Source organism: Manis pentadactyla, chromosome 5, assembly GCF_030020395.1.
Source record: "Manis pentadactyla isolate mManPen7 chromosome 5, mManPen7.hap1, whole genome shotgun sequence".
Classification (NCBI taxonomy): Eukaryota; Metazoa; Chordata; class Mammalia; order Pholidota; family Manidae; genus Manis; species Manis pentadactyla.
The window spans coordinates 30,183,927-30,197,605 of NC_080023.1; the positions used below are offsets into that span (position 1 = coordinate 30,183,927).

The 13,679-nt window shown below is 40.9% G+C and overlaps 1 protein-coding gene across 8 annotated transcripts in view; it reads right to left on the minus strand.

The window, feature by feature from the left end:
* ARAP2 (ArfGAP with RhoGAP domain, ankyrin repeat and PH domain 2) overlaps positions 1-12,039 on the minus strand; it is a 200,516-nt gene extending 188,477 nt beyond the window's left edge. For 5 of the 8 annotated variants that reach the window (XM_036908437.2, XM_036908438.2, XM_036908439.2 and 2 more), the window contains exon 1: positions 11,079-11,246. The gene's annotated coding sequence lies outside the window, so the exon portion shown is untranslated. Of the gene's footprint in view, positions 1-10,882; positions 11,020-11,059; positions 11,247-11,555 lie in introns of those variants that run through there. The other 3 variants (XM_036908436.2, XM_057502144.1, XM_036908435.2) reach the window with 3 other exon arrangements.
* Positions 12,040-13,679: the final 1,640 nt, after the last annotated feature.

Here is a 13,679-nt window from a genome sequence, read left to right on the forward strand (position 1 = left end):
AAATTTAGCATGTCACTCCACACCCTCAACAGGATAAACTCTAAGTTCCATATAGTGCCATACCACAGCCTGGTCTAGATCTAACAGTAATAATAATAACAGCTACTACTGATGTAAATAGCAATTATGTGCCAGATATCATACCATGTACATATTTCCTGCAAGGTAGGATTCCTATGTATTGACTCCAGGGTCAAGTTCAACCTGTGCCAAACATTTTACCAACATCCTTCCTCACTTTTGCTTATTTTTGGTAATTATCATTAATAAACTATTTAATTTACACATGCTACATCTGCTTGCAAATCTAAATATTTTGCAAAACTTTGTGCACTATTTGAAATTCTGAATAGGCAGTTATTACCTCCTCTGGGAAAGCTTCCTATCGATCCTTTAAAACAGAATGAATCACTCCTTTCCCCATATGCATTTATAATTAGGGCCTAGTACATTGCAAAGTGCTGGGAACACGTTTAAGGGATAGGAGAGAGGTAGGTAGGGATAGGAGAAGTGGTAGAGAGGCCCATTGTTAGTTTTTTTTGATGTGTGTGCATATATGTTTTAACACACAAAGCCCTTTCCTGCCCTTGATATACACATGTATCCTGGGTGGCTACGTCAAGGAAAGATATACCAAATGGCCAAATGTGCTACCCAAAACCACTTCTCTCTGCTGTCAACATGTTGAATGTGGCTAATGAACCCAACTCTTTTCATAATTTATAAAAAGTTCCCTCCCACAGGCCCTACAATCCTCTCTGCACTTTCATGTCAGCTCCATCCTCTAATCACCAACTTTTTAACTGTCTGACCACCGAAGGGTATTCACAAATCTGGTTCTTTCTGTAGAGGCTTCAAGCCCACAGGCACATCATCACATGCAAAGAGATGGACATGCCTCACTCTCTAAGTCTACCATGTTCAAACTCCTTTACCATGAAATCAAAGCCCTCCCCAAATGGCCTCCACTCAGGCACATGGGCAGGCAAACTGTGCTCTAGGTCAGTGGTTCTTCAGGTACTGATACATGATTCTGCTGTACAGCAACAACTGCCCATAACAGGCCCAGGAAACTATTTGTAACACATCCCAAAGATGACTGGAATGTGAAACAATATTTTAATTACAGTTTTGAATTCCCACTATCCCCAAATATGCTTTAGACCATCCCACTCATCATTAAGCTCATCACTCTCCTCTCCTAGGATGGAATGCTCTTCCCAACACATTGCCCACACATCTGGAGTCAGACTCAAATCCCACTTCCTCTACTTCCTAGCAGTGTAAACATAGGTACATGTCAGCATGTCTGTTTCCTTACCCACAGACTGGAAATGCTCAAAGGTACCTCAGTGCTGAAGATAGAGATAATTCATCAGAAGTGTTAAAACAGTGCTTAGTACATGTTAAGTGCTTTGTAAATATTCACTTCCATGATTATAATTATTTACTCTCATCTTTAGTCATTACCTTCCCCCAGACGAAATCCTCACTATTTGAAGTCTAACTCAACTGCTGTTTCCTTCACAACTTCACTGAACAAGAAATAAATTCTCTTCTCTACATTCCAACAGCACTGACTTCTTGGAGCACTTAATCACATTCTATTCACACCGTAGTAACCTACAGAGGTGGCATAGTGCAATGCAAAAGTCAGATTTTGAAGCTGGACAACCTGGACCAAATCCCAGTTTCTCCACTTATTAGTTTTGTGACCTCAGACAAATATTTTCACCTCTCCGTGTCTCAGTTTCCTCATCAGGTAAATAGCAATAACAGCACATACTTCATAGGGCTGTTGTAAGGCATTCAGAACACCAATGCACACAACAAATGTGAAGTAAGTGTTTGCCATTATAATTATTCTTTTATTATCCCATAATAAATAACTCTGCCAAGATGGTGACTAGTTCATATAAGCTACTCAGTAAGTGCCCAATTACTTATTTACAAACACAGAGCATGATACCTAAGTAGTACGTGTTTAGAGAATGCACAAATAATTAGCATTACAGACATGGTTGTACGTTTGCCCATCCTATCCCAGCCCATTTCCAAGACGAAGTAAAAACAAAGGGGAAATAACATTTAGGAGTGCCTGCCCATGTCTGGCTTGCAATATTACATTATCCTATTATCTTACTGAGCTCTACCTTAAAACCATGCCCTGAACCAGCTACTTCTCACTGCCTCTCCTGCTTATAGCTTAGTCCAAACCATTATCTTGTGGGTCTCAGATCACTGCAACAGCCTCCTGACTGATAGTCCTGAATCTGAACTGGCCCTCTGCCCCAGCATAGGATATTCTCAATACAGCAGCCAGAAGGATTCATTTCCTAACAAAGTCACAGCACTGCCTGCAACTTCCCTACTTCATCTTCCCTGGCTTTCCCCTCCATCACTCAATACCCACAAGCTGACTGAAGTCTTATTCTCACATCATGACCTAATCTCTCACCATTCTGTCTCTTTCAAATCTGCTTCCCCAACCTTACACCCACAGCTCACTCTACCACTAGCAGGTCTCCATCCATAAAGCCTGCCTTGTGCCTCCCTACCATCACCGTTTGTCTACCTTCGTGGCTTCTGTTACCACCTGGCGTCTGTGGAATGTTCCAGGAGCTCAGGGATCTGGTCTATTGTTTACTGCCCCAGCCCTTAAGTTGAATAGTCAGGCACATAGCAGGTACCCAATAAATGTTTGCTGAAGACTTCTCCCAGCTTTGAGATGATTTAAGATGAAAAGTGGAAAGCACACATAGTTTTAAAGTTTTGTCTCTCTAGGTCACCAAGCTTATAAGGAGCAGAGAGAGGATTCTACTACAGATTTCCCCAATCCATCTAACTATTAAGAGATGTTTAAATTAGGAATCGGGAGGTTGGCAGGTCAGCTGGAAACTTTCCAAACCTGTGAGGATTTTAAAAACTCATATATTGGGACAGCCTTCCCCCTCCTAATGTCTCAAGTAAGGGAAACCACGACAGTGAGCCACTCCCCACCTCCTACCCCTCCTGCTATTACCAGTAGAGCTTTGTCATACCTCCTAGTTGAGCTAAGAATGAAAACCATGGGTCACTTCATTAAACTATAAGGTCATTAAGTATTCAGAAATGACAACTTCTGGAATCACATTTGCCTGACTAATATCTTACGGCAAGGAGCAAAGTAGCATAGCATAACTGAATTCAGTCATGAGCTTAATATAATATATATTTTTAAAAGAACACCTTTTAAAAATCAGAAACATAACCTCAGAACATTTAGAAACTACAAAGATGTCAAAATAATAGGTTTAACAATCACAGGATTCCAAGATTGAAAAGTACCTTAGAAAATACCTACCAAATAAAATTATTTTTCTTTTTAAATTTATTTATAGATAATTTTTATTTATCAAGTAAAGAAAACTGTCATGTATATAACAGAACTTTTCAGTATTATCAATACAAGTCTTGAGGATTCTAAGAATGAGGATTTATTGTATTTCAGGATGGTAATTGCCAAGGGAGTGGAATTATCTCTTAGGGAAAATCCAGAAATGTAAGAAAATGCTTTTGCTGGTCATAATGACTGAACGGCACCAAGCACAGATAGGAAAGGAGATTTATGACATCTCACAGTGATACCCAAGAGAGAAGCCTCGGGGACAATTTTTACTCCTCCAAATCTCTAAAGCTACCCCATAGGGTGTCTGGCACTAAAGACAATGAGAGAGGTATCCCTGATATCAAGTGATTAATAAACTTATTGTAGAGAAATAGTTAATCCCTTAAAAAGTAGGGGCTTCACATGAATTACATGCTGAAGTGGTTAGTTCAGGCTACAGGTATAAGAGAATCCCACCTTTGCTTCAGTACATAATACAGTCACAACAAATAGGTATCATGGTATGTGCATATCAACTCACCATTTAATACCAGGATACTAACTTCAAGTATTCATAACAGCAATATGTTTCACTTTGACTATTTCCCACAACCATGCAGAAGAGGAAGTGGTTTTGAGAAAATATACTTGTCACACAACTCCATCCCACAGTATAGAGATGTCAAACGTCGAGAACCCTAACTTACTATGCTGGACTAAGTGCTCAGCTCTTAGAACACTAAAACTGGTTGTTTAGCATCCCTCTCCTCCACCATCTGTTCGCATACTAGCCCCACTAAAACCCCTAGAGGAAGCCCAGTTCCCTCAACCTGGCCTTGTCTCCCAACTATGGTCACCCACAGGCTCTGACCTCAAGGCCCCATGTCTTCTACCTTGACCACTACTCCTTCCCACCCACCAAAACATCCACCCTCTTTCATTCTCCCTCAGACTTGTATTGCTAATAATAACAGCCCAGTATTTGTGCAGTGTTTACAAACCATCTGTGTAGGATCTCCTATAATTCTCACAGCTGCATTGAGAGGCAAGTCCCATGCCCAAAGCTACACACTGGATAAACGGTGGATAAATTCTAGAATTCTGACAGTCAGACTCCACAACCTATGTTATTAACTGTGATGCCTCCTAATAATCTTAATTGATTTAACAGTAGAGGGGTATCAAGGACTTCGTATTTTCCCTCTCCTTTGACTGTCTAGACTTCTAGTCACTAGGCAAATGCTGTTTTAATATACCATGCCTAGAAATTTGATTGTGCATATATATGTCCATGTCAATGATTAAATATGGAAGCCTACACTTATTTACATTTACTTGTTTGAGATAAAGAGACAATGACAAATTAAGAGAGAACATTTTTTAAATTGTTCTATAAAGTAATGGTAATATAGAATTTAGTTTATTAAGACTTATTTTACATCTATTATTGTAGAGAGACAACTAATTCAGAACTATATAGTACAACAGAATGAAGCCAAAATCAAATAATCAAACAGGGTCAAAGTATTCAGTGACCACCAGAGAAGTCAATGGTGATGGTTAAAAATTTTTTAAAGACAGCTTGAATAGTGTTGAACAAAGTACTGAAGTATTTTTCCAACAGGTACTTGACCATGGTCTTAAAGGTTTAACTTTAAATATGATGCAAAAGCAGGTAAGGAGTGGAAACAATTCAAATGGTCACTGACAGATTAATGGATGAACAAAATATGGTACACACATGCCATTAAATACTAGACTTAAAAAGGAAAGAAATTTGTTCACATGTTACAACATGGATGCACCTTGAGGACATTACACTAAGTGAAATATGCTGGACACAAAAGACAAATACTATATGAGTCTACTTATATGAGGTATTTAAAGTGGTCTAATTCATAGAGAAAGTAGAATGGTGATTACCAGGAGATTTGGGGAGGGAGTGTAGTTTTTTCATGGGTATAGAGTTTCAGTTCTGCAAGATGAGAAAGTTCAGGAGATCTATTTCACAACAATGGAAATAAACTTAACACTACTGAACTATACAGTTAAAAATAGTTAAGATGGCAAATTTTATGCTATGTGGTTTTTTTTTTAACCACAGTAAGTAGAAAAATGGACTAGAAGATCTGAGCCAGCTTCTCAGCTTTCATTCAAACTGAACTCTCTATATGTACTGTTTCCTCTCCTTTGGGGACCAATTCAAGTCTTCCAAATGTGCACCACCATATCCATGAGTCTTTCCTACCTATTCCATCCCCTCATCCCTCATTACTTCCACCCAGGAAGTAAGTATAGGGATCACAGTGTTCTGGAGACAGGTTGCCTGAATCCACTTGTTAACTGTGTACCTTGATTAAGTTATTTACTTCCCTGATGCTCCGTTTCCTCATCTGTAAAATGAGCATAATATACTTTATATCCGATAGGATTTGTTAGGATTAGACAAGTGAAATATGTAATGTATATGTAACAGTATATGACATGAATTATAAGTGTATAATAAGTGTTGGCTATTATTATTATTAACTCATCTGTTGTATACAATCCTGTGCTGGGTCAGTCAGTCATACTATGTCACTGCACTTGGTTTGACTAGTATTCTTCTGTCTGACTAGTAAAATTACATCCCTTTAAATTAGCCCTGTAAATCATTCTTCTAATAAACCCACAAAGCATCTCACACAGCAGTAAACAGTTTTATTAATTTAATAAAATACAGATGTGGTCAGTGAGAAGGATGATCCTACCTGAAGATTAAGACTCGGGACACAGAGCGCACTGACTACCAGTGATTCCAGCGCTGCCAGGTGCGGTCTGCACCGCCTTGGGAAAGTTCCTTTGCTTTTCTGAGATTCATTGTCGTCATTTGTTAGCAGTAATGACAGTAGCACCTACCTCACAGGACTGAGGATGAAATGATTAAATATGCATAAAGGTCCCTGGCAGTCCCTGGCAGTCCCTGGCAAGCAGTAAGCACTGTAGCTGAAAGATAACCGAAGTTTGAGCAGAGAACTGCCAGGCTTTGGACAACAACATTCTGCAGTTTGGATCAAAGAGAAAGTTGTTCTGTTATGTTTTGATTACTTTATTTACTGTGCAATCTAAAAAAAACACAACTCTTTCAAACTCTAGAAGTCAGCATCTATTTCCACACCTGGTGAAGGCCAGAAGGATAGCTCCTTTACTCATTATGTGAAGTTTTAAGTAGCCTAAGTAGTACTAGGTTTAGGTGTTTTATATAATCTCTCAAACGTGCTTGATAATTATTAACTTAGCTTCTGTCAGTCTTTTCTTTTAAAAGCTATCCATCTAGATTTTAGGTTAACTGGCTAACGTTTGAGAATTATTTTCAATTCTAATCCAGAGGTCTTTACCATAATTCTTGGACAACCGGAGAAAGGTTTCATCTTCCTGAGTTCCAACAAGAATAGACATGGTGATAATAAAAAGAAAGAATAAGCTGAAGTCTGTCTTACTGAGGAAGACTCCCACCTATATGCCCCTAACACGTGGGAGGCTGCCTCCGCCCAGTTCCAGCCCCCTTCCACCCCTCTGTACAGTCTGGCCACATCTAGCCCAAAGGAGGATAATCAGATCCCTTAGAACTCTTGAAGTGAACACTGGGCACATATTCTTCAGAATTCTGATCCATTTCATGCTACACTGAACATGAATCTAGTGTTTAATACACTTAGGTCACAACTAGCACGCCATTATACTTCAATAAGATTTTTAAATGTATACAAATGTGCAGTTTTTTATACATACATATTTTAACTTCAAATAAATGTATACCTCACCATTTCTCTGAGTTTGAGTCACATTTTTAGACTAACCAGATGTTTCAAAATAGCCTACTGTGAATGGTTTCCTCTCTGCATTTATAAATAGCACCCTGACCTCTTTTCCAACTGAATCTGAGGGCTTATTCCTATTGGTTCTGTAATTGTCAAAGTCTCTTTTTCTTAGGAAAAGAGGGCATCTCAGCAAATGTCTCCCAACTTATTGACTCATTTATTTACATTTATTCATTCGATAATATTTAAGAAACATTATCTACCCTTGCCAAGATAATACCCGGAAATATTTGCAGTTCAAGATAACAGTACCTATTATCTCATTTGTGAACAGTATTAAGTGCTACAAGAAAGTAAAGAAGCAATGTCTTCTCTCAAAGAGCTTAAAATCTAAAGGGGTAAATTAATCATTACTTAAGCAAGGGCAAATAGCACACACGTGAACAATCAGTTCCCTGCTACTCAGTGCCAGTAAAGAAGGAATACCAGGATTGGAAGACTGACGAATCCCAAAAAAAACCCACTTAAACAGTAATAAGAAAAACGAAATTGTGTGACCTTGACATTCACATGGTGTACATTTTAAGTATTGTTTTATTTTTAATTTAATAAAGAAGGCACACCATTATCCTTCCTGAGTACCAAGGAACTGTAAAAATCTTAAAATCAACTCTCAGTGAAAGCGAAATCTCCAGCAATTCAGAGCTTTGTGGACGGAGCGATCAGTGCAAGGGCCATGGAAGAGACTTTCAATACAGGAAGAAAAGTAGCAGGCGGAGCCAGCAGTATCTGAAGCAGAAGGAATGCCATAAGGGGGCGCCGAGGGAGAAGATGTCTTCAGGCAACAGCGAGATGAAAACAGCTGGGAGGACCTAAGGTTCAACATGTAATGAAAGGCGGTATCAGAAAAGGAGCTGAAATTGGCTATAGAGGGCCCTGAAGAGCAGGCTAAGGATTATGAATTTCATCAAGATCCGTGAGAGTCTTGGCAATGACTTTCACCATCACTCCCACCATGAGTCCAAGCCACCTGATAATCAGCATTCAGGCCACACTTCTTTCCTGCTCTTGATCATCTGTCCAACTCCGAACTGATTTACTACTCTCTCTTCCTAAAGTTATTCAATGTAACCCACAGAGTTCTTTTTTGCATCCCATTCTGTGAGAACCACAAGGGCGGATATACAACCTTATTAGCCCTTCTCTGGCGGCTACTTCCCCTCACCTACCCATCCTCCTTTGTACACAAATGAAGATGGAAAAACAATTCTTCCCACCTCTTCACCAGTAGTTTTTATTCCGGAAGCTGCACAAAACAACACTTCCAACCCAGATCAGGACTACTTTGTTTTCTACATAGCATGGGTAAGGAGGTAAGCTTATGCTGAGTCAAACTGTAATAAGATTTCACAGATCAAATTTCTAACTAGAAAGGATCCTGTGAAGAGACTGTCCTTGACTATTATTTCAACTAAAGGAATAAGTGAGCAAAATGGTTTAACCATCATTATATATCTACTCTGGTCAATACTTAGAAAAGAAAAACTTAAAATGATAAGCTACAAGGCTCCAGGACATCACAGAAAAGATTAAGAAGATAGCTCATAGCCTCTAATCTCTCATCAATCCATATTAGGTCAAAGCTAAGAAATATTTCCAATATTAATAAGAAGCTCTCTACCTAATTAATATTTTACAAAGAATTCAAAAAACACCTTAGTTTATTTAGTAAGTGCAAAGATTGGATTCAATGAATGAGTCAATAAATAACTGAAAAAAAAAACACTTGTTAAAAGAAAGCTATTAAAGCAATGACCATCATTTATACTGCGCAAATTAATAAGAAACCTCACTAAGGTGGAGTGGGAGGCTAGAAGGGGGAGCCATTCCACTCCATGACAATTTTAGGAAGAACTGTCAATTATAGGCCCCTATAGAAGAATCATCAGCAAGAAGGAATCATCAATCACAGGCCACAACAGGGACTGAAGCTCCAAGAAGAAACTGAGTACCTCAGCAACTCAGCCAATGAGAAACCTCATCACCTTAACTCCAACTTTTCTTCAATGGACCAATGGACTTTCATTCAAAACAACCTCCCACTTCCTCCTTTTTCTCCATAAAGTTCCTCTCCTTTGTTGGGCTTGCCTATGGTTTTGCCTAGTTGGCAAGTCCTGAATTGCAATTCTTTGCTATTCCTGAATAAACCCATTTTGCTGGTAAAATAACTGGCAGTTTTATTTTTAATATTAACACTTCGCAATTTTATAACATAATTTCATGTTACTAATGTAAGACTTTCCAGGGAAAAACTGCAGTTTATTATAACCTCAGTCCTCTACTTAACCACAGAAACTAAGAATAATTGAATTGAAAAGTATTAAATATCTTTGTGCCTCACACTGCTAGAAATCTATAGTGATATCAGATCAAGAATTTGTTTTTAAATGTACCATCAGCTTCTCCTTTCATGGACAACCCATATAAAAATCTGACAGGCTTACAGAGGAAAGAAAAAATACAAACACACACCCACATAAATAAGTTTTAACAAGTCATTTGACTTACCCGCTAGGTACATTTTAAATAAATTGTCAAGTACTGACAAATCAAGTCTATATAAAACTCTTGGTGTTAAATTCACCTTAAAGGTGTATGGGTTAAATACATGTTTAAAAAGGAGTCATAGAGAGATTTCCACTTAGGGCTCTAGCCTAATTCTATGACCCACTTTTGTTTTGTTTTTTTCTTTTTTAAACATCATTAAATAGTAGAATGTCATGAGAATTTTTTTCTCACTTCTTCTAAGTGCATGAAAGCCATAGCTAAGAGTTTAGACGTATGTCTTTCTTCCTTAAAGTTAGCTCCTTTTTTGTAACAGCCATAACTTCATATTCCAATTACTTATGGGCAATGTTCCATAAACTGGAGCAGGTATGGAGTGCTTAAGTGAGGCTGGAATCAATACTGACCTTGTAAGTACAATACTATTATTGGTAATTACAATGACATCCGATTAAATGTACTTTTAAAAATACCTCTTTTTCAATACACTTAAAACACAAAAAACACAAGGATGTATTTCACTGAACAGCCTACTTCAAGGACAACCTTGCAACAACAAAACAATGTTTCTATCACAAAACCGCAACAGCCTATGTCATGATTCCACACAAACTAGCTTCTATTTTTCCCCTAATGTTCAAGGGTTGTAGTTCAATGTAGTTTCAGGAAGACTTCTCCCAGTCAAAATAACTCCGGATCGCCACAAGGAGGTGAAGGAAGTGTTTTGAGAAACCAAGCCAGGATGAACTTACTTTACTAAATGAGATGGACACCCATTTTCCTAAGAGACCTGTCTCCAAAAGTAAACGAGAAAGATCCAGCTGGTAAACTCACTGCCTACAGGTTCCCGTGTAAGGTGCTGGGTTCAGGCAGGTAGAGGCCAAATGATTGTAATTAAACGTAATTAACAGGCCTGTCATCTCAAAGAGTGTAACAAGCAGGGTGCGGGGGAACACAGAGATCGGAAGGAAACTCATTATCTCTACCGAATAAATAACTTGGTGCCTGAAACTCGTTAAACGGCAGCTCCTTTTCATTTTTGGGGGGAGTGGAGGGGATGACTAGTTGCCCATCCAGATTGTCATGCACCACCGCCCCCCCCTCCCCGGCCAAATCCCTTTAATATAAGTGGAGTTTTTCTATCACTTACCCGAGTCTGGTTTCCTTTTAGACGCCCACACGCGGGAGCGAAATCCTAGGAGGCAGAAACCAGAGCCCAGCACTTTGCGCTCTGGATATTTACCCGGAAAAGTGCCGAAAAACCCCGGCCCAGCCTGAGACGACGAGCCCACCCCGGCCAAGCCCACGGCCACGCCGCCCAGCCCACCCGCGGCCGCCGTACTCGCCTTGCGCGCCGGCAGCCGAGCTCCGAGGAGAGGCGAGACGAGGCGGGCGGGGGAAGCCCGGGCGCGCGCAGCTCTGTCTGCGCCCCTCGCTCGTCCAGACCCGTCTGTCCCCGGAGCCAGGCCTCGTCCTTCACAGACCCTGCCGGCTGCCTGCACCGCGTCTGCTGCCCGGCCGCGGCCGCGCGGGCGGCGCTGTCACTCGGGCCGGCGCGCCGCGGCCGCCGCACCTGGAGGCGGGGAGCGCGGGCCGCGCGCAGCTCCGGAAGCGCCGCGCCCACCGCCGGCGCCTGCCCAGGTGCTACCGCGCGGAGCCCTGGCCGCTTCCTCTCGGCCAGCGCGGGGGCGAGCCGGCGCCCCGAGCCGGGGCTCAGCTGTGTGGGCGGCAGAGCCGGCCGCCCTGGTTCCGCCGCGTGCTTGGGCGGCTGACTCAGTCCGCCGCGACTTGGCCGCGCCTGGCACCCTCGCCACCTGGCTCACCTCGGCCCAGAGCTCCTGGCCCGGCGGGGCTGCAGAAGCTGCGAAAGCGCGTCCGGGAGCGCAGATCGGCGAGGGCATTACCCTCCCGGGACGGGGATGCCGATAACCCTGATTCCCCGGCTCCTGCCGGCCGGTTGTTTTGTCCGTGCGCACTGATGGCGGGTTGCTTGTGCAATGGGCGGAACCTCACCAGCACCGATTATATGAGTATTGCTCTGCTAAGTACTTTCCATGTTACTTCACCGTTTCCCAAACTTAAGACTCATACAGGACGCTAATTTTCCCAGGCTGCTTCTTGGTAAAGTTGCATTCAATGGGCTCGGGAATCTATTTACAAAGCCCCATGCAGGTGCGACTGAGTCCATTACATAGGATTCTCCTTCATGCCCTCCCTGTGAGGAAAGATTAACAGCCCCACTTTCTAGTTGAGTTTGAGGGGCACAGAAACTTCCCCAAGAAGACACAGCTTTACAGGGTGGAGGTAATTTTCGATTTAGACCCGAGCTCATCCCGGGAGGAATACCGCCTTCTCACTAAGTTTCTGAATTCCCATTTCTAGTCTTCTTCCCCTGAAGGGAAAAGGTAACCAAGCCCCAGCTTTTCTCACACCTGAGATTTCCCCTGGAGCTGGACCTTGGCGCACTTTGCTCTTGGAAGTGATAATAAGGAGGCGGCCAAAAAAAAGAAAAATAAGGGGATTAAAAAAAAAGCCTTTTGTGCCTCCAATACCTGGGAGTCCATAAAATCCACTTGTTTGCCAGTGAGTTCAAAGGTCAACTCTAAACATCTCTTCACAGACTGTAACTGAAATTCTCTCCCTTACACATGGAGTGTTCTTATCTTTCCTCTGGCCCTGTTGATGGAAGTGAAACAATTAGGGAAAGCAGTGAGCTTATTAGGAAAATTAGGTAATTGGTGAAGTCCAGCATGTAGCAGGCTTCCCAGGAGCCCAGGCCCTTTGGAGGCCTCATCTTCCCTGGAGAACCTGCCCACCAAAAACACCCTCCTGCTGGTGCAGACTTTGAAGCAGTTGGGACATGCATGCCCTAGAGACACCAACTCTCCTGTTTCTTTTGAACCAAATACTTCATAGCAAGTCTATTTCCAACAGGAAGTTTATCTTGACGTTTTCTGAACCCCAAGAATTGCCTTTTCTTTGGATCCCTATGGAATTTTATTTTTGTAGCTCTTTCCTGGCTTCCTTTTAGATTTATGCTCTGTATTCTTTCTCCCTCTCTCTGTCTTTCTGAGTTCTCACATACTTTTCATTTATTTTTATCTTTGTAAGTCATCTTAAATCCTTTTCTGAACAAGGTGGGTTATAAATAAACACAAATTCTTACATCGGTTGTGGTATGTCTCAGAACGTCAAGCGCTGCTTTGTCCTCAAGTTACTTCTCTTGGTAGGTTTTGTAAACTAATTGGGATTCACTGTCTCTTTGCAATATCTTAAGTTTCTTGAGTATCATTCAGTTTTTATTGCTTAAAAAATGCATTGAACTGTTACTTCTTGGGAATTTGAGAATGCAGTGGTTAGCTAACATAATACAACCTCTGGATTTACAGTCTTCTCTGAGAGGAAATAAGAGCTGTAAGGCACACGAATGATTTAATAATAGTACTGGGAAGTGAAAGAAAAATGCTTCCCCACTGAATGTATACCCTGGTAATAAGACCCATTCTGGTCTTAAGAGGCTAAATATATGGAAGAAAATAAAAGACGTCTGAGGAAACACGGCAAAAACTACCTTTTATTAATTGCTCATTAATCGTACTGGGCTCTAACCAAACACCTAACATATATGTTGCATATATATAACAACTTTTAATTATAACAACTTTTCATTCTTTTTCTAGTTTTATAAATACAAATAAAGGCTTAATTGAGACTTAAAGAGGGTAAGTAGTAAATAGGAATTAACACATTAAGGCTGTATTGGTAGGCTATAAATTATTTATTTAGCAGCCTTCACAGTGAGGCATTCAGAGAGAAAAATAGATTAGAAAATTAACTTTATAAGAATTTGGGTATATGAAAATCTGTTATTTCCAAAGCCATTGGAGGATATATTCCCAGTAATTTCCTTCTAGACAGGATTCACCCCTATTTAGTGGACTTTAGCA